Source organism: Pleurodeles waltl, chromosome 4_2 (genome assembly GCF_031143425.1).
Source record: "Pleurodeles waltl isolate 20211129_DDA chromosome 4_2, aPleWal1.hap1.20221129, whole genome shotgun sequence".
Classification (NCBI taxonomy): domain Eukaryota; kingdom Metazoa; phylum Chordata; class Amphibia; order Caudata; family Salamandridae; genus Pleurodeles; species Pleurodeles waltl.
Window position 1 is genome coordinate 907,690,174 of NC_090443.1, and position 26,337 is coordinate 907,716,510.

Consider the following 26,337-nt stretch of genomic DNA (forward strand, 5'->3'; position numbering starts at 1 on the left):
ACCATAAACGACCTCTAAGTATTTTCGAACCCTAAACTGTAAGGTAAAATAAAAGAGCCAAACTGACCTTTCACATTATCGACCAGTTCCTGCTAAACATATTAGTTTATCAATGTTAACAATAATTAATAAAGCTCTATCAGAGAATCATCTATTACAGCAGAGTAAAACACTCTGAGCCTGATTATGAGTTTGGCGGGTGGCGGAGGTCACCCGCCAAACTCTTTGGGTCGGAAAACCAACACTCCGGTCTTCTGCCCACTGGCCCTATAATGAGCTTCCTGCTGGCCCAGCAGGAAACTCACCACAACATTGATGCCGGCTCGTAATCCAGCTGGCGGCAACATTGCGGTGCGTCAGGTGTGACAGCACCCATTGCACTTTCCTCTGCCTGTAAATCAGGCAGTAAAAAGTACGATGGGGCTGTCCAAGGGGGCCCCAGCACTGCCCATGCCAACTGACTACATGGGCCCGCCGGCACCCTGTCTCCATCAGCCTTTGCATGGCGGTGGAACTGGCATGCAAAAGCTGGTGGACACAGGAGTCATGGAGGATTAAGACCACCAGCACCGCCAGGCCATCAGCCGGCCTAAAAGTGGCTGTGCCAGCGGTCCGACCATAGCCCTTTCGCCACAGTTGTAATGTGAAGGCCGGACCACCACTTTGGCAGTGGTCCGACTGCCACAGCGACCGCTTCACTCATAATAAGGGCCTCAGTGTGTTTCCACTTTAAAAGTTATCCATCAGCACACTTACCACTCATGTGTTCATATTCCTTTGTGAACATGCTCAGTGTTTTCACTGCCACTCACTTATTTACTAATGTTTGTATCCTATTGTCAGGAGGATGCTCATGGCTAATCATTTCAGGACCTTGCCAGGGTCCTACCACACAAAAAGTTTTGCAAATTTGCTGAGTTAGTGAACTCAGCCAATCTATACTGCGGACGTTACTTACAATCACTTAGTACCTTTGTTAGATGTCCCTGGATTCTATTGTGGCATCCATCTCTGACCTGAAATGGACTAGAGTGGATGTGTTCAAACGGGTACCATGTATGCAGACAACAGCAAGCCAGGAATATTACACAATTGTTGCATGGCAAAAGCCCCCCTAAGTTCGGAAACCTTTTATAGGGGTGTCATATTTGTGGATGACATTGCTATTGTGCTATTTACATCCTCTTGGCTAAATGTTCTTATATACAAAGCTGGAACTGAAGCCAAAATCTAACGGATATTTCCAAAGTAAAGATTGGGAAGCAGCAACCTCATAATCTAAAACCATATACTAGGATTGAGCCTCTGGCAGATGGTTATTGGAAGAGAGGAGGCAAATTGTTACTGGGAATGCTATGTGACATCTCCAGTGGGATCCAACCTCCACTGTGCAGAATTCTATATAATGTAAAATTCAACAGAACAGGAATGTAGTCTCCTGTGCAAATACATATTTTCTCTCCTCTGTGAAAACAGATGTTCCAGTGGAGAAAATCCTTCACTAAAGCACTCAAAAAAATCTGGGGGTGATCTTATCCCCATTCCCATCCTGCAACCATTTCCAGGGTGGAAAAAGTTTTAATCACAGCTTGGGGACGCCCAAAAATGTTTATGTTTGTGGGATTTCCCAAACTTCAGAGAGTAACCATGCGTTTAAACTCCAATTTACACACTTTAAGTGGGATTTACAACTGCAGATTCTTTGTAGTCATGGCGGAGAAATCAGCTGTATTAAATCCATTTTCGCCAACCAAGAATTCTTTTGTGAATTCCTGGCAAGAGTAAATAAAGGTAATTTTGGCTGTGAAGTTACTTTTCCTGTACATTTATAATGTTTCATGAAAGAGCTTGATGCTTTTTCCTTTAAGAGTGAGCACCTCACCCAGTTGCATGTTGTGTATGGCATTATGGAGAACATGCGATGTTGAAGTGCTGCATGTGCTATTAGTTTTGCAACACTGCATTAATTGTATGGACTCTAAGGATGAGTTGTATGTATTTTTAGCCTTGCTTCTGAACTGCCTGGTTTGAATTTTTAAGTAGTTCGAATTATTTTGGGGCTACTGTTTAATGTTACAGCCAGCTGTTCGAGCCTGCTTTCATAGTGTTGATTTGCGTGCTGTCTCTTGCTGTTTTGCTCATCATGCTGGAGGAACTGTTTTTTCTCTGTACATGCTTCTGACCTGGTGAATCTGAGATAGTTCCAGCATTCCATGTGTGCTTATGGAGTAGCCATGGGAGCGGTTGTGGTTTCTGTCTTTGTCATTGTGATGGTGGTTCCCTTTCAAGAGATGGTGATGCTGTTATTCTATGTGCAGGAAGTGGCAGCCGAAGGGGAGGTAGAATGTGCAGAGTTTCACTCCATGGAATTCCGTGGAGTTACATAAAAACTCTGCGAAATTCCACGTAGTTAAGCCAACCGGCAGAAAATGTCCATGTTGCAATGCTCGTTGTGAAATTTAGCCCCAGTCGCTTGAGCAACACTGAAAAATCAGTGCGAATGGCACCTTATGGTGTGCAAGAGCATGCAGCCATTTAAAGTGATTTTGCTGCCACTCAAGTAGAAAATTTACTTGAGCTGCAGCAAATCTACTCAAGAAACAGCCATCTGAACATGACTACCTGCATTAGAAAACCGCACTAGGGGATGCTTCTGAGTGTGCGTTTCTGGAGCCTTGTGGGAAAGCAAATTCTGCCACAAAGCGATTGCCTGAATTTGGCTGAAACTCCGTGATACAAGAGTAATGCAGAGTTGCCAAATTATGCAACACAAAAGGATGATGGACGGAGTGCTGACAATGCAAACACTCACCCCCAGTCACAAATCTGGGTTTAATCCATCGTTCTTTTGCTCACCATGCCACCCCAGTTTGGACCCAGCCATATGCAAATCAGTCTTGACCCTGTTCCTCATGGGAACAATCCAGCACGGAAACAAGCATCCTGGGACCGGTTTCAGTTTGGACCCAGCCATATGCGAATCAAGCTAGCCTGGCTGAAGAAGGGTGATACTCTGAAACCGGTCCTAGGATGCTTGTTTCCGGTCCAGGAAGGACCTGGCCTGGCAGTTCGGGCTGGACTGTTCCCATGAGGAACAGGGTCAAGACTGATTTGCATATGGCTGGGTCCAAACTAGGGTGGCATGGTGAGCAAAAGAACAATGGATTAAACCCAGATCTTTGACTGCGGGTGAGTGTTTGCATTGTCAGCACTCCGTCCATCATACTTTTGTGTTGCTAGAGTTGCCAAATTCCACCAATTCCATGGGCAGGATTAAATATTCCGCCAAACCCTGGTGGCAACCTTCAGAGTAGTTTCATGTCTTGCACTAGGCCATGGATAAGAGTGCAGATCTGCCCTGAGGTTAGTTTTATGTGCTCAGTGTTGCTGTCCTAAATACAAGGTTGTTTTCTGTGAATAGTACCACATTGCTGTGGCTAGTTAATTGTTGGTGTGTTTATAGTATTATTTTTTTTTTTTTATAAAGAGCTTTATTGGTTTTTTACAAAAACGGTGAATACACAATACAAAACAGGTCACATCCCGTACCCCCGAGCAAGCTTCCGTATAGCGCCATATATCAAAGATAGTTAGCACGGACACATTTTGAATGACCGGTATCATCTAACATAACTTGTCACCCGCAACAGGTCGTTCACGGCCCCTGCGCAGACCTCGTGCCCCAGGTGGCCTCCCACCTCCCCTACACTCTCCTGTACTTGTTCGGGCACCCTCTCGCTTCATATACGAGTTTCTCTCGCTGCGCACACCAGTCCACTCCACGGCACCACTTGGCCAACGTCAGCGCCACCTTCGCTTTCCAATCTGCCACAATGTCTCTTTTGGCCATCAGACATGCCACACCTAGGAAGATTCGATCAGCTCTTTTAGACCCTACTCCCTCCAAGACCCCCAATAAGAGCGTCAATGGGGCCGCGACCACCTCCTCCCGCAAGACCCCGGAAATCTCCGTCATCACTGTTCCCCAGTAAGAGGCAATGATCGGACAGGACCACACCATATGATAGAAATCGGCATCCGGGCAAGAACATTGGGGACAATTAGCGTGGGGGTCTGAGACCCGCCCTATGTAATCTGATGGGTGTGAGGTAGGCTATGTGTAAATAGTATGTCTGTAACACCCGAAAGCAGGTGGCCATGGCCAGGGCCCTAGGGGCCATCAATGCCTCCCTCCAGTCCTCGTCGTCCATTGGGCCCAGCCACTCCTCCCACCTCCGACGGAGCTTGTCCAGAGGTTGAGCGGTGTTAATAACTAGGGAGCGGTAAATTCACGACACCCCCCCCACCCAATCCAGGCCCCCCATCAGCACCATTGCCTCCATGGGACTGAAATCAGGAAGGCTCTCCCCCGCCCGGACGTATACGTGTAGCGCATGTCGGAGTTGCAGGTAACTATGGAACTGTGTCTTATTAAGTGAAAAATGTCGTTGAAGCTCTTTAAAGGAGCGCATGTGCGACCCCTCCCAAACATCACCAAGTAAGGAGATTCCTATAAGGTTCCATCTTTGAAATCCCTCCAAGGCTGAAACCTCTGCCAACCACCCCCGTGCCACAATGGAGTCTGCTGGGCAAGACAGCCCCACCACCCCGACTTCTTCTGGGCCTCACGCCAGCCCATTAAGACCACCCTTGTCACATCCGGGATTGCACGGGGGATGGGCGGCCATAGAGCGCCTCAAGCACTGCAGGGTAACCCATCGTCTGGAGTTCCAGTTGATATGCCGGGTCTGACCAGCCCCCATCCATCCAGTCATTTATCACCAGCAGGTGCATTGCAAGATAATAATAATAGATGTTAGACATCCCCAGTCCATTCTCATAAACACCCCTCTGGCAAATGCCAAGAGCTAGCCTGGGTCGGGTACCACACCACAAAAACTGACACGCTACCGCTTCCATGTCTCTGAACCATTTCCGAGGTATTGGGTAGGGAAGTTCTGCAGCAGATAAAGGAACCTGGGGAGGATCATCATTTTATAAAGTGCTATTCTGCCTAGCAGGTTAAGGGGCAAGGTCTGCCAGCGCTGAAGATCCTCCTTGACTCGTCGGGTGAGCCGGGAGACGTTAAGCGCCCAGGCCAATTCTGGCAGCAAGGCCACCTGGACACCCAGATATTTGAAACTGTTGTGCCTGATAGGGATGCCCTGTTGCCAGTCCACACAATCTCTGGAAGAGTGCAGAGGCACCAGCAGGGACTTTCTAGGATTGAGAGTCAAACTGGAGGCCTCGGAGAACAGGCCCAGGATCTGCAGTGTCCGGGGACTGCTGCGAGCGGGGTTAGCCAGAAAAAGAAGCACGTCGTCAGCGTAGAGAGCCACTCGGTCCTCCTGCCCCGCAGGCCAAGTCCATCCCTCTATCAGGGGATCTTCTCTGAGTATCTTCACCAAGGGCTCTATCACCAGCATGAAGAGAAGCGTAGACAAGGGACACCCCTGGCACATGCCCCAACATATGGGGAACGGGTCTGAGGTCACTCCGTTCACCTGCACTCGCGCCGTCGGATTGGAATAAAGAAGTTTCACAAGGCCGCGAAACCTGGGCCTGAGCCCGTTACTCAATAATACCTGGTCCAGGTAGGTCCAGTCCACAGTATCGAAGGCTTACTCGAAGTCCAATAGGAGGAGCGCTAATGGAGAGGCCTGGGCGCCACGATGAGCCAATGCTACATGTAGGCGCCTAATGCAGTGCCTCGTGCTTCTTGTAGGCATGAATCCGGATTGGTCTGAGTGAATCAGCGAGGGCAGCACCCCTTTCAATCTGGTTGCAAGGATTGTGGACAATACCTTGATGTCGGTATTGAGAAGGGAGATGGGGTGGTAGGCAGAGCAATACCGTGATGGGGGGCGAGTCTTGGGAATCACTACTATGGTGGCTTGATCGATGCCTGAGGGAAAGCTGCCTGTCACCTCGGCCTCCTCATGCATAACGAGCAAGTGGGGGCCTAGGATATCACCACTTTTACTATAGAGTTCTGCCGGGAAGCCGTCCGGTCGCGGCGTTTTACCCGGTGATAGCTTCGCAATCGCATCCCCAACCTCCTCGAGGCTAATGGCCTCATCCAGCCTACACCTGTCCGTCGGTGAAAGCCGAGGGAGGACAACATTCCCCAGTAGGGGGGGCCTCCTTTTCTGATTGCGGCCGGGGGCCTTCTGCATAAAGTCGTGTGTAGTAGGTGGCGAAGCTCTGTGCAATTTCACCAGGCGTTTTAGAAAGAGCTCCCACTTCGTCAATTATCTCAGGGAAAACTTTATCTGCCAGCGGCCGGGTTGCCAGCCAGTGTAGGAGCTTCCCATTTTTATCCCCCCAACCGTACACCCGAGCTGCTGAGGCCCGCCAGATGTGCTTTGCTGTCTCAAAAACGGAGTGCCTGATCTCTTCCCTGATCAAGGTAAGTTGTCTCGATGCGGAGGCGGACGCCGAGACAGCGAGCTGACACTCAAGTCGTAGTGCCCTGGCCTCAAGGCCTGAGACCTTAAGGTTACGTGCTCGCTCTCGTATGCGTAGGAGGTGCCTAGCTTGCCCCCTGAGGGTGGCCTTGCAAGCTGCCTATATAATACCTGGTGATTGCACCGACCTAAATTGTGCTTGAAGTACTGGGTAAGGTGGTCTTTCACCGGTTGGGTATATTCGTTATCTTAGAGAAGCCAGGTGTTCAGACGCCACAGTGGGCACCGGGTGGGGTCTGTACCTCCCAAACGGATTTGTAGCGGTGCATGGTCTGAAACCCTGTTCGGCAAAATCTCTGCCCCAGTGACACTGGCAACGTCTAGTGCTGGCATGAAAATGAAATCAATCCTAGCATGCGTATGGTGAGCCACCGAAGTATGAGTGTACCGCTAGTCTCTGGGGTGCCACACCCACCACACCTCGCACAGGCCAAGGCTCTGGGCCCAACTACTCAGCCCCGACGCCCGATAAGAGCGATTTGTGGACACAGGACCAGATATATCCAACGTGGGATCCAGAATAGAGTTGAAGTCTCCGCCCAGTAGAGTCAGCCCCGGCGGGAGCCCTGAAATCATGTCGCAAAGAGCTTGCAAAAAGCAATCAAACACACTAGGAGGGGCGTAGGTGCTTATAATATTAATCGGTTGCCCTCGGAGTGTGCCGGACACCACAACATAGCGCCCGTGCGGATCTGACTGGGTAGCAGTTATCACTATGGGCAGGGAACGGTGCAGGAGAACCGCCACCCCCCTGGATTCCCTGGAGAACCCTGCATGGTAGACTTTGTCGTATCCCCCGTGCAAGCATGGGGCATTTAGTGCCAAGCAGATGGGTCTCCTGGAGCAGAACCACGGATGGGGCATACCTACGAAGAGCATGAAAGACCGTGGATCTCTTGATCTTGTCCAAGAGCCTGTTCACATTCCATGAAAGGACCTGCGTCAACGAGGGCTGCGCGTGGGGTGCACCCGAGAGGTTATGTGTTGCATGCCCGCCAGTGGGCCCAGGAGTGACCACCCGAAGAAAAGGGAAAAGGTAAGGTAACAACAGTTGAACCAACCATACTGAAACATCACAACATAATATCCTAATTAACTCCCCGCCCCCCAACCGCCCCCACCCCATACTTCTACCCCTGAAGCATCTGTCGCCCAAAGACCCAACCAGAAACTGAGGACCAAATGGTCTGTCATTGGTGTGGAGTGGTGGACCCCTCCATTCAGCTGGATTATCTGCAATTTAGCCCCCACCCATCCGGGCCAGCTTCTACCAGGGAAGATGCGCCCTCAAGTGAGTTCGCCGGTCGGAGTCTACGCTTCCGCCCATCAGTTGAGCGCAGGAGTCTGACTGAGACGATCTTCTTCCTCCGCTTGTGCAGAACCCTGGACTCCAGGGCGCCCAGGGGGTTTTCTCCAGTCAGGCGACGAGGTCCCGGCCCTGAATCCCTGCCCGTGGGGCTGTCCGGACCACTTCGCCTCCTGCGGCGGGATCTGGTGCATCTGCGTCCCCCTCGCGTGCCCGTCGGGGCAGCAGGGCCATGACCCGAAGAGTCCCGCGAAGTCCAGGGGGGACCCCTCCGAGCCAAAATGCCCTCCTCGGTCAACCAGTCCCAAGCCGCCTCAGGGGACTCAAAGAAGAAGGACTTCCCATCCATAAGGACCTTCAGACGAGCGGGGAAGAGGAGCATATATGTGAGGTGCATCGTCCTGAGTTTTTGCTTCACACTTTCGTATGAGCAGCGCCGGGCCTGGACCTCACGGGTGTAGTCCGGGAACACCAGAATCCTGTGGTTTTCCCATCGGAGGTCTGGGCAGAGTCTGGCCTCTCTAAGGATGATATCACGGTCCTCAAAGTTCAGGAAGCGGGCGATCATTGGTCTCCTCGGTTCACCAGGTGTGGGGCGGGACGCAAGAGCCCTATGCGCCCGTTCTATTGCAAACCAGGGGGTGAGAGGCTGCTCGGGCATCCAGGATCTAATCCAGCTCTCAAAGAACTCAAGCGCCTGGTTTGCCTCCGCCCCCTCTGGGAAACCGCCGAAGTGCAGATTGTTACGGCTGGAGCGGTTCTCCGCGTCTTCTGCATGGCGGTGCAACTCACCTGTGTGGGTCAACAGCTGGGCCACTTTGGTCTTGAGTTCAGCAAGCTCATCTTCCGCTTGGGAAACACGGCCTTCTACCTCCGTGATTCGACCTACTGCAGTCCGGAGGTCTTGCCGCAACAAACCCACGTCCTCACGCACCTCGCCAATCTTATTTTCCACTGCGAGCTGCAAGGACTGGATGGCCTGGAGGATCGCACTCACTCCGTCTGGTGCAGACCCCCCAGGTGCCAGGTCTCCCACACCCTGTGGGGGTGCTTGCGTAGTGAACTGGTCAATCCGCTGCTGTGTCGTCAGGGAATGTCTGCTCGCTCTGTCCTTCCCCATAGTGTCTCACTGAGCCAGGTGGACGCCCCAACACTTTAATGTTATGATCTCCTCTCAGGGCCGCCTCAACCGCTGCCACCCAGTATCACAAAGGCAGCGGATTCCGGAAAAAAGCAGTCCTCTCGGTGGCCTCCCTATTTGCAATCCCAGCGCTCCGGGCCCCCATCCACTGGGGCAGCTGTGAAACCTGTTTCCTTGCGTGCCGGGTCCTCCATCCACCAGCCACGCACTCGAGGCCCCCAATGGTACTTAAGGGCCCTGGGGGGCAGTCGGGCAGGCCACCGTCGTCTCAACACCTCTGTTCAGTGCCCAGGCCCTGGCCCCGTCCCATCCACCGGGGCGGCCCAGGACCCACCACCACTTCTTCTCGCTCCTCTGTCGCACGGGCTTGTCCCCCTAGAGGCACCTCCGCCCCGGGAGCCCGCCACCAAGCCTTGCGGAGACCAGCCATCTGTCGTTACGCCGCCGCTGACCAGGCCCCAGATCCCTGCTCCTCCGCTCTCACCCATCTGCCTCGTGGGTCTTCTGCGTTCGGCCGCCCCAGCCCTGGGCTCCGCCGCAGGGGACCGCCACCTCACCGCTCCACTCCAAAACCGCAGGCGGCCGACCCGTCGCCTCTGCGCCGCTGCTCACCAGGCCACGGGGCCGGCCCCACTCCTCTCACAGGGTCCGGCGGTGCCAGCCGGGATTACCACTTGCCGCGGCGCCGGGCGGGCTATGCGCCGCCCGGCGCGCCTCTGGATGGGGCCCCGGTCCACAGGCCGCCTCCATGCCTCCTCAGCACTTTTCGAGGCTGCCGCGCCACTGATGGCCGAGCCCCGGCACGGCGCGGCGCCCGGGGGAGGCGGCCCCCACCTACAGTCGCCTCCGCCCAGGCCGCAATATGAAATATATCAACACTGGAGAACCATAGTGTACAGGTAAGTAACTTGTTTTTAATGATTGCACAGGGTGATGTACAACAGGTGAACACCTAAACTTAGCCCATGTTATGAGTGACATCATCTGCCAGATTTGGGTGTTTTGCTCAGCAGCATTTTCCATACTGAGATTTTTGAGCCTACACTACAAGTTCCAGAATGCAACATTCTTTTGGCTAAGAACTGCCTGAAGGTGGGCACTTAGCAGCAAGGTATCCCCTTGAGTGGATATAAAAAACGTACTTTTCCTCTGATAATTTGACATGCTTTTAGTTGTGCTGCTTTACAGTTTTCTTGGCCATTTCTTTGTTTCACAGACTGAACAAAAAACGACCTTAAGTAAAAGGTTCACATCCTTATTATACAATGATTTTCTGAACTACTTCTTAGCGTGCATTTCATTTTACTTTAAACATTAGGAGTCGTATGTAATAAATCTCTGTCAGACGGCCAGACTCGCTGGACATTCTTGAAAACATTCAAAGTTTCTTTGTTTTTTACGGTCGCCCAACCAATGAAAATATCGAGGACGTCCGTCGTCACACCTAAAGCAAGGACACTGCATCAGTAATCCCACTTCCCTATCGGACCGAGTTGAAATTACAAGAACTCGCGATGACGACACAAATGCTGTAGGAAGAATAAAGTTAAAACAAAACTTAACTGCGGAAGCATGACACTGTGACAGGCAGCTGAACCCATCGTAATGTTAGCAATTCCACTTGCGCCACAGTGTCCACAGCTCACGTTACCATTAGGTTTTGGCTTAGAAGAGCAGCTTCACAAACTGAAACCAGAACCAAAACTAGGGGTAATTCACCTGACAGTTTAGTCTGGGACCCACTTGTAATAGTACGTATTGCCTGGTACTTCTCAAAGATGGTGGTCAATGACATCCACCAGTGAGTTAGCCTTGCAGACAATTTTGCCTTCGTGTTCGACCACTTGAGAGTTTTACAGTGTTTGAAGTTAACTTAGAAATATGTGATACATGTAATTAGTACAAATTATTTCTTGTTTCGTCTTAACCTGTACAAAGTGAGGCTGCTTTATGGCTAATGAGCTTCCTGCTATGAATATTTTTTTAAAAACGAGAGAGTATGAATCTGTCTAGTTCCACAGCAGCACAGGATGGAATTTAAATGATAGGAAATTAACATGAAATGTTTTTCAAACTTTTAAGGTAAGGTATGAAGTGGTTGTGAGTTTAAAGGCTATTGCTAGAATTTGCGAAGGTTTAAAACATATTTTGCCTGCAGTTCCAAGATTACTGGAATTTGAAAACTGCAGAAATGCAAGGTTCTACTGTTTGCACATACTACAAAAGGTTAGCGCTTGGGCAATTGTAAACCATTGGTAAGATGGAAATGGGCACACCAGAGGCATACATCAAGTCACGTGTACTTGGCGAATAATGCTATGAATTGTACGTCTATGTATGGGGAGGGGCCTTTACCTCAAGGTAAAGTATACAGCATCAGGTTGTAAAAATGGTTTATAAATCCTGCACTGTTCTGCAAATGGTATTTCTTTTCAACATATGTGTTTAATAATTAGACAATAAATGTATTTCCAGTAGTTCACATCATATGCTTGTTCGGATGAGCACTTTAACTTCCGACTTTGCAAATATTTGCTAAACTACAGTCTCGTTTTCTGATTATCTTTTCCATTTCGTTGCTTCTTCTATCATGTTAGCGTTAGTTTTTTATTTTTTATTTGCAAATTTGTGTTACACTATAACGACCTCTTAAATGTATTCAGAAATGTTGGGAGTACAAATCACTTTTGGATCTGATTCAGTCCAAATTTGAGCAAACTACTAACTCGCATTGATTTTTTTAGTACAGTTTGAATGGTGAAGTTTTCGACGTGTAGTTGCCCAATTGTTGTATGTGACGACAAAAGGGGAGGAGTGGTCCCTTCAAACAATGCCCGCTTTGAGCCTGTGATCGTAGGTGGTGGGCACTGGCACTCATTTTCTTGGGACCACAGCCTATTTTGTCGTCTGACTCAGAACAATAGAGAGAAAATGGAAAAAGGAAGAAAAGAGGAAAAGAAAGATAGCCAAAGGGTGGTAAAGGGCGAAAGCATGCATGGAGAGGACGATTCAAGTGTTAGAAAGGATACAGGAAGTGTAGAGTGAAAGAAGAAGCATGACTTATAATCAAGGTAAGGCTGCCTTGGTATTTGGTAACCCTGATTTAGCAGCGAAGTGTTGAATTTATAGAAAAAAACGTTACCTTTGCACTTTTCTTTCACTAAGGACTGGAACAGCAGCTTATCGCGGTTTGACTTCAGTTTTTCTTCGCTATTGAATCACCAAGAGGCAGTGCGCTCCAAGCTATGTACTGTTTGATAGACTGCGCTTGCACATGTTACTGTGAGGGAACCACTATAACCCTTTACAACATATAGATTGCTCTCTGTCTTCTCATGTCAATGTTTAGTAGGCTGCTTTCAATCAATCAATCAATCAATCAGGAATTTGTAAAGCGCACTACTCACCCATGAGGGTCTCAAGGCGCTGAGGAGGGGTGGGGGTGCTGCTACTGCTCGAACAGGCAGGTCTTGAGATGTTTCCTGAAGGTTATGTTATGTTATAATTGCTTATATAGCGCCTGAAAACTGCCCGGAGGCCTCGTAGCGCTTTCTATACATAACAGCAAATTACACCATCTAAGTTCAAATAGGGATTAACCTTTTTGGTGCGGCCGACGCCCACACACCCTCCCTGGTGCGGGTCACGACCAGTGGCCGACACCAGGAAGGGTATTAATAAATCCTTGGGTGCGTCGCACCAGAGGATTTTTTATTTTTTTTAACCTTTCCCGGGGAGACACGGAAGCTTCCGTGTCTCCTCCCCGCTCCCCACCCGCCCCTTTGTGACGTCAGCGCGCGCCTCTGTTTCAAAGGTGTTTTCCCCATCAAAGCAGGAAGCAGCCTTGCGGCCGCTTCCTGCTTCAATGGGGAAAACGGCCTTCCCCACGTTCGGGAAGGCCTCGTAAGAAAGGGGAGAGTCTCCCCTTTCTTACGAGGCCTTCCTGAAAGTGTTTCCTGGCCCCCGAACGCAGCACAGCTGCGATCGGGGGCCAAGAAACACATTCAGGTTTCCTGGCCCCCCGATCGCAGCACAGCTGTGATCGGGGGGGGCAAGAAAACTTTCAAAAGGCCTCGTAAGAAAGGGGAGACTCTCCCCTTTCTTACGAGGCCTTCTGAAACTGTTTCCTGGCCCCCGATCGCAGCACAGCTTCACTGTTCGAAAAGCCAGGTTTTGAGGCCCTTCCTGAAAAGAAGTAGGTTTTGGGTCTTGCGAAGGTGGGTTGGGAGGGCGTTCCAGGTTTTGGGTGCAAGGTAGGAGAAGGATCTGCCCCCGGTGGTGGTGTGTTTGATGCGGGGGACAGAGGCGAGAGAGAGGTCAGCTGAGCGGAGGTTTTGTGTAGGGGTGTGGAAGATGACTCTCGTTGAGGTAGGCAGGGCCTGTGTTGTGGAGTGATTTGTGTGCGAGGATGAGGATCTTGAAGGTGATCCTTTTGTCAATGGGGAGCCAGTGGAGGGATTTGAGGTGTGGAGAGATGTGTCCGGGGAGGTCAAGGATGAGTCGTGCTGCTGAGTTCTGGATGCGTGTAGTTTGCGCTTGAGTTTTAGAGTGGTGCCGGCGTAGAGGGCGTTTCCGTAATCAAGTCTGCTGCTGATGAGTGCATGAGTGACAGTTTTTCTGGTCTCTGTGGGGATCCATTTGAATGTTTTTTTCAGTATACGGAGTGTGTTGAAGCATGAGGAGGTGAGAGCGTTGATTTGTTGGGTCATCGAGAGAGAGGAGTCTAGGATGATGCTGAGGTTGCTTGCGTGGTTGGCGGGGGTGGGTGCAGGGCCTAGCGTGGTGGGCCACCATGAGGGGTACCAGGTGTTTTTGTGTGGGCCAAAGAGGATTATTTCGGTTTTGCTTGAGTTGAGTTTCAGGTGGTTGGCTGTCATATATATATCACTTTTGTCAATATGTGTGTGGTTTCCCTGGGGGGAAAGGGGTCAGACTTGTCTAGTGGCAGTTTTAGTGCCATAAAGAAGCGCAGAAGGTTTATATGCCTACTGCAAAGAGCAAATCTGTATTTTATGTAAATAGCTGAGTACATTAGTAAAGTCAGCCATTACCTGCGCTATAATACCAATGAAATGTATGTGCAGGGTGGAGGGCGGCTATGGAGAGATGAAGGGCACTTTTGCTGGGTGGTAATAAGGGAATCCTAGGAGGAGGGAGTGGGAGCACCAATAATGATTGTTGGACTGGGCGCAGGAGGTGCTAAAGACTGTGACGAATGGTATGTGACAAGGTGTTTTTTGAGTGTCTTGAAAGAACGTGCTGATTGAGGGAAGAAGCGCAGGTAAGGTGGCCTCTACTGTTGCACGTATCTCACACACACCACCGATTTTGTGACTGTCTACGTAGGCTAGTGTTTTAGAGCAACAGTTTAGCCAATAGCAGAGATGGCATCTTGATGGATGACTGCTGCCTGCACTCGGGTTATAGAGGACCGCTCTGACATAGGACCAGAGACTGAGATATCAGATACTGAGACAGCATCTGAGGGATAGGACAATGGCACAGACTCTGGGAGTGATTTTTCAGTCGGAGGAGTCACATTCGATAACTCCTCTTCCAGTACATTATGAGGAAGGTGATGAGGACAGTCCTGCTGTCCCTTCGCAAGCTGTTTGTGCAACTGGGTAATAGTGGGTTAGCCCAACCCAGAGAGCAGGTGAATGTGGCGGCAAGCAGAGAGAGAGAGAGAGTGCTGTCTTGGGAGCTCCCCAATTTAGTTCAGCCCCAAATTCCACCGCCCAAATCGTATTGTGGAGACATCAAAAGTATCTATCGCAAAACAAACTGGTTATGTAAGGCAGGCACCTGTGTTTTTGGTCCTGGATTCGGCAGCCATATAGAGAAACACACTAAACCCAAACATTTCTGGAAACTAGACATTCGGGGGAGTCCACAGAGGTGTGACTTGTGTGGATTCCCCAAAGTTTTCTTACCCAGAATACCCTGCAAAGCTGAAATGCTGAAAAAAAACTCAATTTTTCTCGCATTTCCGTCACACAAACTACAGGAATATGCTGGAATCTACAACATTCCTACCACCCAGTGACTCCTCACCTGTCCTGATAAAAATACTACCCCACTTGAGTGCCTACACCTAGTGCCTGTGTCAGGAATGGATCACCCCAGGGTCAACAGCTGCCTCACGTAAGGACCAACATTGACCGTTGTGTGATCTATTCCTGTCGCGGGCACCAGGCCTAACCACACAAGTGAGGTATAATTTTTATCGGGAGACTTGGGGGAACGCTGGGTGGAAGGATATTTGTGGCTCCTCTCAGATTCCAGAACTTTCTGTCACCGAAATGTGAGGAAAATGTGTTATTTTAGCCACATTTTGAGGTTTGCAAAGGATTCTGGGTAACAGAACCTGGTCAGAGCCCCACAAGTCACCTCATCTTGGATTCCCCTGGGTTTCTAGTTTTCAAAAATATGCTGGTTTGCTAGGTTTCCCCAGGTGCCGGCTGAGCTACAGGCCAAAATCCACAGGTAGGCACTGTTTTCTATGAAAAAATGTGATGTGTCCACGTTGTGTTTTGGGGCATTTCCTGTCGCGGGCGCTAGGCTTACCCACACAAGTGAGGTATCATTTTTATCGGGAGACTTGGGGGAACGCTGGGTGGAAGGAAATTTGTGGCTCCTCTCTGATTCCAGAACTTTATGCCATAGAAATGGGAGGAACATGTGTTTTTTCAGCCAAATTTTGAGGTTTGCAAAGGATTCTGGGTAACAGAACCTGGTCAGAGCCCCACGAGTCACCCCATCTTGGATTCCCCTAGGTCTCTAGTTTTAAAAAATGTACAGGTTTGGTAGGTTTCCCTAGGTGCCGGCTGAGCTAGAGGCCAAAATCTACAGGTAGGCACTTTGCAAAAAACAGCTCTGTATTTTGTCAAAAAATGGGATGTGTCTACGTTGTGTTTTGGGGCATTTCCTGTTGCGGGCGCTAGGCCTACCCACACAAGTGAGGTATCATTTTTATCGGAAGACTTGGGGGAACGCTGGGTGGAAGGAAATTTGCGGCTCCTCTAAGATTCCAGAACTTTCTGTCAACGAAATGTGAGGAAAACTTGTTTTTTTAGCCACTTTTTGAGGTTTGCAAAGGATTCTGGGTAACAGAACCTGGTCAGAGCCCCACGAGTCACCCCATCTTGGATTCCCCTAGGTCTCTAGTTTTCAAAAATGCACAGGTTTGGTAGGTTTCCCTATGTGCCGGATGAGCTAGAGGCCAAAATCTACAGGTAGGCACTTTGCAAAAAACAGCTCTGTATTTTTTAAAAAAATGGGATGTGTCCACGTTGTGTTGTGGGGCATTTCCTGTCGCGGGCGCTAGGCTTACCCACACAAGTGAGGTATCATTTTTATAGGGAGACTTGGGGGAACGCTGGGTGGAAGGAAATTTGTGGCTCCTCTCAGATTCCAGAACTTTCTGTCACCGAAATGTGAGGAAAACTTGTTTTTTTAGCCACTTTTTGAGGTTTGCAAAGGATTCTGGGTAACAGAACCTGGTCAGAGCCCCACGAGTCACCCCATCTTGGATTCCCCTAGGTCTCTAGTTTTAAAAAATGCACAGGTTTGGTAGGTTTCCCTATGTGCCGGCTGAGCTAGAGGCCAAAATCTACAGGTAGGCACTTTGCAAAAAACAGCTCTGTATTTTGTCAAAAAATGGGATGTGTCCACGTTGTGTTTTGGGGCATTTCCTGTCGCGGGCGCTAGGCCTACCCACACAAGTGAGGTATCATTTTTATCGGGAGACTTGGGGGAATGCTGGGTGGAAGGACATTTGTGGCTCCTCTCAGATTCCAGAACTTTCTGTCACCGAAATGTGAGGAAAACTTGTTTTTGTAGCCACTTTTTGAGGTTTGCAAAGGATTCTGGGTAACAGAACCTGGTCAGAGCCCCACGAGTCACCCCATCCTGGATTCCCCTAGGTCTCTAGTTTTCAAGAATGCACAGGTTTGGTAGGTTTCCCTATGTGCCGGCTGAGCTAGAGGCCAAAATCTACAGGTAGGCACTTTGCAAAAAACAGCTCTGTATTTTGTCAAAAAATGGGATGTGTCCACGTTGTGTTTTGGGGCATTTCCTGTCGCGGGCGCTAGGCCTACCCACACAAGTGAGGTATCATTTTTATTGGGAGACTTGGGGGAACGCTGGGTGGAAGGAAATTTGTGGCTCCTCTCAGATTCCAGAACTTTCTGTCACCGAAATGTGAGGAAAACTTGTTTTTTTAGCCACTTTTTGAGGTTTGCAAAGGATTCTGGGTAACAGAACCTGGTCAGATCCCCACGAGTCACCCCATCTTGGATTCCCCTAGGTCTCTCGTTTTCAAAAATGCACAGGTTTGGTAGGTTTCCCTATGTGCCTGCTGAGCTAGAGGCCAAAATCTACAGGTAGGCACTTTGCAAAAAACAGCTCTGTATTTTGTCAAAAAATGGGATGTGTCCACGTTGTGTTGTGGGGCATTTCCTGTCGCGGGTGCTAGGCCTACCCACACAAGTGAGGTATCATTTCTATCGGGAGACTTGGGGGAACTCTGGGTGGAAGGAAATTTGTGGCTCCTCTCAGATTCCAGAACTTTCTGTCACCGAAATGTGAGGAAAACTTGTTTTTTTAGCCACTTTTTGAGGTTTGCAAAGGATTCTGGGTAACAGAACCTGGTCAGAGCCCCACGAGTCACCCCATCTTGGATTCCCCTAGGTCTCTAGTTTTCAAAAATGCACAGGTTTGGTAGGTTTCCCTAGGTGCCGGCTGAGCTAGAGGCCAAATTCTACAGGTAGGCACTTTGCAAAAAACAGCTCTGTATTTTGTCAAAAAATGGGATGTGTCTACGTTGTGTTTTGGGGCATTTCCTGTCGCGGGCGCGAGGCCTACCCACAGAAGTGAGGTATCATTTTTATCGGGAGACTTGGGGGAACGCTGGGTGGAAGGAAATTTGTGGCTCCTCTCAGATTCCAGAACTTTCTGTCACCGAAATGTGAGGAAAACTTGTTTTTTTAGCCACTTTTTGAGGTTTGCAAAGGATTCTGGGTAACAGAACCTGGTCAGAGCCCCACGAGTCACCCCATCTTGGATTTCCCTAGGTCTCTAGTTTTAAAAAATGCACAGGTTTGGTAGGTTTCCCTATGTGCCGGCTGAGCTAGAGGCCAAAATCTACAGGTAGGCACTTTGCAAAAAACAGCTCTGTATTTTGTCAAAAAATGGGATGTGTCCACGTTGTGTTGTGGGGCATTTCCTGTCGCGGGCGCTAGGCCTACCCACACAAGTGAGGTATCATTTTTATCGGGAGACTTGGGGGAACGCTGGGTGGAAGGAAATTTGTGGCACCTCTCAGATTCCAGAACTTCCTGTCACCGAAATGTGAGGAAAACTTGTTTTTTTAGCCACTTTTTGAGGTTTGCAAAGGATTCTGGGTAACAGAACCTGGTCAGAGCCCCACGAGTCACCCCATCTTGGATTCCCCTAGGTCTCTAGTTTTCAAAAATGCACAGGTTTGGTAGGTTTCCCTAGGTGCCGGCTGAGCTAGAGGCCAAATTCTACAGGTAGGCACTTTGCAAAAAACAGCTCTGTATTTTGTCAAAAAATGGGATGTGTCTACGTTGTGTTTTGGGGCATTTCCTGTCGCGGGCGCGAGGCCTACCCACAGAAGTGAGGTATCATTTTTATCGGGAGACTTGGGGGAACGCTGGGTGGAAGGAAATTTGTGGCTCCTCTCAGATTCCAGAACTTTCTGTCACCGAAATGTGAGGAAAACTTGTTTTTTTAGCCACTTTTTGAGGTTTGCAAAGGATTCTGGGTAACAGAACCTGGTCAGAGCCCCACGAGTCACCCCATCTTGGATTTCCCTAGGTCTCTAGTTTTAAAAAATGCACAGGTTTGGTAGGTTTCCCTATGTGCCGGCTGAGCTAGAGGCCAAAATCTACAGGTAGGCACTTTGCAAAAAACAGCTCTGTATTTTGTCAAAAAATGGGATGTGTCCACGTTGTGTTGTGGGGCATTTCCTGTCGCGGGCGCTAGGCCTACCCACACAAGTGAGGTATCATTTTTATCGGGAGACTTGGGGGAACGCTGGGTGGAAGGAAATTTGTGGCACCTCTCAGATTCCAGAACTTCCTGTCACCGAAATGTGAGGAAAACTTGTTTTCTTAGCCACTTTTTGAGGTTTGCAAAGGATTCTGGGTAACAGAACCTGGTCAGAGCCCCATGAGTCACTCCATCTTGGATTCCCCTAGGTCTCTAGTTTTCAAAAATGTACAGGTTTGGTAGGTTTCCCTATGTGCCGGATGAGCTAGAGGCCAAAATCTACAGGTAGGCACTTTGCAAAAAACAGCTCTGTATTTTTTAAAAAAATGGGATGTGTCCACGTTGTGTTGTGGGGCATTTCCTGTCGCGGGCGCTAGGCCTACCCACACAAGTGAGGTATCATTTTTATAGGGAGACTTGGGGGAACGCTGGGTGGAAGGAAATTTGTGGCTCCTCTCAGATTCCAGAACTTTCTGTCACCGAAATGTGAGGAAAACTTGTTTTTTTAGCCACTTTTTGAGGTTTGCAAAGGATTCTGGGTAACAGAACCTGGTCAGAGCCCCACGAGTCACCCCATCTTGGATTCCCCTAGGTCTCTAGTTTTAAAAAATGCACAGGTTTGGTAGGTTTCCCTATGTGCCGGCTGAGCTAGAGGCCAAAATCTACAGGTAGGCACTTTGCAAAAAACAGCTCTGTATTTTGTCAAAAAATGGGATGTGTCCACGTTGTGTTTTGGGGCATTTCCTGTCGCGGGCGCTAGGCCTACCCACACAAGTGAGGTATCATTTTTATCGGGAGACTTGGGGGAATGCTGGGTGGAAGGACATTTGTGGCTCCTCTCAGATTCCAGAACTTTCTGTCACCGAAATGTGAGGAAAACTTGTTTTTGTAGCCACTTTTTGAGGTTTGCAAAGGATTCTGGGTAACAGAACCTGGTCAGAGCCCCACGAGTCACCCCATCCTGGATTCCCCTAGGTCTCTAGTTTTCAAGAATGCACAGGTTTGGTAGGTTTCCCTATGTGCCGGCTGAGCTAGAGGCCAAAATCTACAGGTAGGCACTTTGCAAAAAACAGCTCTGTATTTTGTCAAAAAATGGGATGTGTCCACGTTGTGTTTTGGGGCATTTCCTGTCGCGGGCGCTAGGCCTACCCACACAAGTGAGGTATCATTTTTATTGGGAGACTTGGGGGAACGCTGGGTGGAAGGAAATTTGTGGCTCCTCTCAGATTCCAGAACTTTCTGTCACCGAAATGTGAGGAAAACTTGTTTTTTTAGCCACTTTTTGAGGTTTGCAAAGGATTCTGGGTAACAGAACCTGGTCAGATCCCCACGAGTCACCCCATCTTGGATTCCCCTAGGTCTCTCGTTTTCAAAAATGCACAGGTTTGGTAGGTTTCCCTATGTGCCTGCTGAGCTAGAGGCCAAAATCTACAGGTAGGCACTTTGCAAAAAACAGCTCTGTATTTTGTCAAAAAATGGGATGTGTCCACGTTGTGTTGTGGGGCATTTCCTGTCGCGGGTGCTAGGCCTACCCACACAAGTGAGGTATCATTTCTATCGGGAGACTTGGGGGAACTCTGGGTGGAAGGAAATTTGTGGCTCCTCTCAGATTCCAGAACTTTCTGTCACCGAAATGTGAGGAAAACTTGTTTTTTTAGCCACTTTTTGAGGTTTGCAAAGGATTCTGGGTAACAGAACCTGGTCAGAGCCCCACGAGTCACCCCATCTTGGATTCCCCTAGGTCTCTAGTTTTCAAAAATGCACAGGTTTGGTAGGTTTCCCTAGGTGCCGGCTGAGCTAGAGGCCAAATTCTACAGGTAGGCACTTTGCAAAAAACAGCTCTGTATTTTGTCAAAAAATGGGATGTGTCTACGTTGTGTTTTGGGGCATTTCCTGTCGCGGGCGCGAGGCCTACCCACAGAAGTGAGGTATCATTTTTATCGGGAGACTTGGGGGAACGCTGGGTGGAAGGAAATTTGTGGCTCCTCTCAGATTCCAGAACTTTCTGTCACCGAAATGTGAGGAAAACTTGTTTTTTTAGCCACTTTTTGAGGTTTGCAAAGGATTCTGGGTAACAGAACCTGGTCAGAGCCCCACGAGTCACCTCATCTTGGATTTCCCTAGGTCTCTAGTTTTAAAAAATGCACAGGTTTGGTAGGTTTCCCTATGTGCCGGCTGAGCTAGAGGCCAAAATCTACAGGTAGGCACTTTGCAAAAAACAGCTCTGTATTTTGTCAAAAAATGGGATGTGTCCACGTTGTGTTGTGGGGCATTTCCTGTCGCGGGCGCTAGGCCTACCCACACAAGTGAGGTATCATTTTTATCGGGAGACTTGGGGGAACGCTGGGTGGAAGGAAATTTGTGGCACCTCTCAGATTCCAGAACTTCCTGTCACCGAAATGTGAGGAAAACTTGTTTTCTTAGCCACTTTTTGAGGTTTGCAAAGGATTCTGGGTAACAGAACCTGGTCAGAGCCCCATGAGTCACTCCATCTTGGATTCCCCTAGGTCTCTAGTTTTCAAAAATGTACAGGTTTGGTAGGTTTCCCTATGTGCCGGCTGAGCTAGAGGCCAAAATCTACAGGTAGGCACTTTGGAAAAAACAGCTCTGTATTTTGTCAAAAAATGGGATGTGTCCATGTTGTGTTTTGGGGCATTTCCTGTCGCGGGCACTAGGCCTACCCACACAAATGAGGTATCATTTTTATCAGGAGACTTGGGGGAACATAGAATAGCAAAAGAAGTGTTATTGCCCCTTATCTTTCTCTACATTTTTTCCTTCCAAATATAAGAAAGTATGTAAACAAGACGTCTATTTGAGAAATGCCCTGCAATTCACATGCTAGTATGGGCACCTCGGAATTCAGAGATGTGCAAATAACCACTGCTTCTCAAAACCTTATCTTGATCCCATTTTGGAAATGCTAAGGTTTTCTTGATACCTCTTTTTCACTCTTCATATTTCAGCAAATGAATTGCTGTATACCCAGTATAGAATGAAAACCAACTGCAGGGTGCAGCTCATTTATTGGCTCTGGGTACCTACGGTTCTTGATGAACCTACAAGCCCTTTATATCCCCGCAACCAGAAGAGTCCAGCAGACAAAACGGTATATTGCTTTCAGAAATCTGACATCGCAGGAAAAAGTTACAGAGTAAACCATAAAGAAAAATGGCTGTTGTTTTCAGCTCAATTTCAATATTTATTTATTTCAGCTGTTATTTTCTGTAGGAAAACCTTGTAGGATCTACACAAATGACCCCTTGCTGAATTCAGAATTTTGTCTAGTTTTCACACCCATTCCTGTCACTAACTGGAAGGAGGTTGAAAGCACCAAAAATAGTAAAAATGGGGTATGTCCCAGTAAAATGCCAAATTTGTGTTGGAAAATGTGGTTTTCTGATTCAAGTCTGCCCGTTCCTGAAAGGTGGGAAGATAGTGATTTCAGCACCAGAAACCCTTTGTTGATGGCATTTTCAGGGAAAAAATCACAAGCCTTCTTCGGCAGCCCTTTTTTCCCATTTTTTTGGAAAAAACGAAATTTTCACTGTATTTTGGCCATTTTCTTGGTCTCCTCCAGGGGAAACCACAAACTCTGGGTACCATTAGAATCCCTAGGATGTTGGAAAAAAAAGGACGCAAATTTGGCGTGGATAGCTTATGTGGACAAAAAGTTATGAAGGCCTAAGCGCGAACTACCCCAAATAGCCAAAAAAGGGCTCAGCACTGGGGGGGAAACGGCCCAGCAGCTAAGGGGTTAAGCTTTAAATAGCCAGGTTTTCAATGCCTTCCTAAACAAGATCTCTTGGGGTATCGATCTAATACTGAAAGGAAGGCTATTCCAAAGAATGGCACCTTGATAGGCTAAGGATCTTCCTCCCCATTTACTTTCTGAATTGTGGGTACTGTGGCCAGCATAGCTGAAGAGGATCTCAGAAGTCTGGTCGGAGTATATACCGATGCCAGGGTTTTGAGCATTTCAGGACCATGATTAAATATGGATCTATGAAAATGGCATAACGTCTTAAACTGAATTCTTTTATCCACTGGAAGCCAGTGAAGGGATGCAATTGCAGCCCGTATGGAATGATGTTTAGGGGTATTTAAAAGTAGACGTGCGGCTGCATTTTGCACCCTCTGCAGCCTCCGGGTAACATATTTTGGTGCTCCTACAAACAGAGCATTGCCATAGTCGAGACAAGAGCCTATCAGTGCCTGAATAACCAGTCTCCTAGCAAGTGGTGAAAGTATTGTTATAACCTTCCTCAGGGTTCTAAGCAGAGCAAAGGAAGTTCCAGCTATTCTATTGACATGTTGTGACATAGAAAGTTGAGGATCTAATCATACTCCAAGACTCTTAATAGTATATTTAGGGGGGGGAAGAGTGAGATCTCCAATTAAAGATCTTAAATTGGTGGAGGAAGCTTTTTGTGGTCCAAAGAACATGACTTCTGTCTTATCATCATTAAGTTTTAATTTACTTCCTGACATCCAAGTCGCAATTGCTTTCAAACATGGACCCACTGCTGTATCCATGTCTGGATAGGAATTAGAAAAGGAGACAATTAGTTGCGTGTCATCTGCGTAAGACACCAACTTAAGTCCATATGATTCGATAATTTCTGCTAAAGGTTGCATGTAGACATTAAAAAGAAGTGGTCTAAGGGCAGAGCCCTGTGGAACTTCACAGTTACTGAGAGTGTGCCTGGAGGTACATGATCTGTCTAGGACCTGGAAGGATCTACCATGAAGAAACGAAAGAATCCACTCCAATGCTACTCCCAAAATGCCACATCGTTGTAATCTATCTTTGAGAATGTTCAAATCAACAGTATCAAACGCCGCACTTAAATCTAATAGGATAATGGCAGTTTCCATTCCTTTATCCATCCTCATTTTAGCTTCTTCTGTAATCACGACCAAGGCGGTTTCCGTCCCATGTAGTGGTCTAAAACCCATCTGAGTGGGATGCAGAAATTTTTTATCTTCCAGAAAAGTAGATAACTGAGTATGTATATACTTTTCTATTATTTTAGACATTATAGGTAGCAGAGCGATCGGTCTGTAACTGGACAGTATTTTTGGGTCCAGATTCGTTTTTTTCAAAAGAGGCTTAACAATAGCCCATTTCCAAGAATCGGGTACGATATCAGAGGCTAGCGAGGTATTAATAAGATTTGTAATTGCCAGACCTAACACTGGGGTTCCCAGACAAAGAATCTGAGGGGGGGCAGGATCGAGTGCGGAACCTGATTTAGTTCAACCCAGTAATCTAGTCACTATGTCCAAGCTAATAGGAGTAAAATTAGTTAAGACAACTTTGGCTTCCTTCCTGGCCTCCGGATTGACCACCACCTGATCACTAATCAGGGAGTCAGGAAAAGAAACATAAATGTCCTGAATTTTACTTAAAAAAGGTAAGGAGGTCTTTTGTCTGGCGCAGGTGGTTAGGAAGAGTGTTCCACGTTTTGGCGGCAAGGTGATAGAATGATCTACCGCCGGTAGGAACTTTAAGTTCCTTTTTCACCCACGTTTGGACGTTTGGCAAACTGATTGCTACCAAGAAAGTGCAACGTAGATAGGGCTTCCAGGCCTGCACTTCAAGTGACTCTCTGAGTCAGCTGGCTTTTGATTACTATATACAATCCCAGGAGTGCCAGAACCATGCCAGACTTTTAGGATTACCACTCATTGTTTAAACAAGTCCAATTTAGAGTCATTGCAATGAGGATTACTGCATGTGGATATTCTGAATATCTGGTATGGATCCATCCCTGCTGGACCTATGCTGGATACCTATGTGTTACAGATGAATTCCCCTTTTCGACAACGACTTAGAGCGAAAGTGCGATCATCCTTCAACGTAGATCTAAACAGATAACTTACCTCCTATAATTCAATGGATGATTGAGAAGATTAATGAGGGAGTCTAAATACTTACTTGGATGTTGGAAATTGGGTTACTGGTTGAGGAGCACAAAGCCCTACTCAAGCAACAACCACATTTCTTACGAGGTTGAAACACAAGCAAACCCCGAATTAAACTGTCCTCAACCCTATGGTAGCTTCACTCAAAGCAGTCAGGTTTGACTTAGAGGCAATGTGTAAAGTATTTATGCAGCACTTCAAACCGTAATATAGGGAAAATACAGCACAAGAAAAATCCCATGCCAATTTAGAAAAATATAGTAAAATGTAATATATAATTTGGGATCAAAACAACAAAAATGCAATCAGTAGAAACAGAGATATGCAATTTCAAAGGATTTAAGTTAAGTATAGCACCTAAAATCACTAAGCATCACTCATGGTTTACTAGTCATGTAAGACGGGGTGAAAGTTGCAAGTTCAAGTGACTGCAATAGTGCATGAGCTGGATACAGGGAGCAGGTTGAAAGACTTACCCTCTAAAGTCTGGTGCCAAAAATTCCCTTCGAAGTGGAGGGGGCTGCGAGGAGCTGGAAGAGTGTCATGGATGGTCGTCGCTGTAGCGTGAAGATCCTGTTGGACATTGCGGATGCTCAGTGCTTGAGATTTGTATTGGCAGTTACCACAGGCTATTGATGCTGTAGTGTGAAGTGCAGATTTTGGGTTGCCGGGCGTCGCTGTTTGGTGCGAAGAGTTGGGTATTCTAGAGCTCCTTGTTGGCGGGCGGTGCAGGCAGCAAGATCTTTGCACAAACAGGCCTGCTCGCAGTCACGAATAGCCCAAAACTTCAGGATTTCTCCTATCTTTGAAGAAGTGTTAAACTGATGCCACAGCAAGGGTCCAGGATCTGAGGGGCACATTTTGGGTATCAGGTACTCACTCCAGCAGAGTGCAGAGGCAGGCCAGTTGCAGGTCCAGGCAGTACGTCAGCTGGGCAGGTGCAGGGAGGCTTCTAGGTCTTATGTCCGTGTAGCTCAGAAAGAAGGCCAGTCATCTGACTACTGGAGTCACTTCAGCCTTGGATGAAGGGTGCAGGTCAAGACTTCCTTCTCAGCAGATAGACAGCAGGTCAGCAGAGTAGCAGGGCAGCAGAGTAGCATTCCTTATAGCAGCAGAGCATCAAGGTGGTCCTTCTTCTGTAATATCCACAGGTCCAAAGTTGTACTCAAGAATTGGGTCTGAGGGTTCAATATTTATACTTGGTGCCAGCTTTGAGATAGGAGAAGGTTCTGGAGTTTTCTACCCTGAAGGTGTTTGGAATTTCCTGCCTCCCTTCCCTGGCCCCAGCTTGTCTGGGCAACAAAGTGCACAGACAGAGGCTTTGTGATGTGCAAGTGTGGCAGGTGACAGCTCTGCCCCCTATCAAGTCAGAGATGGCCCATCCTACCAACATTTATTTCCCATATACCTCACTGTCTGGGGCAATACACAAAGACCGACTGACACTTATATCTTGTCATGTAACCCAGCATATCAGCTGC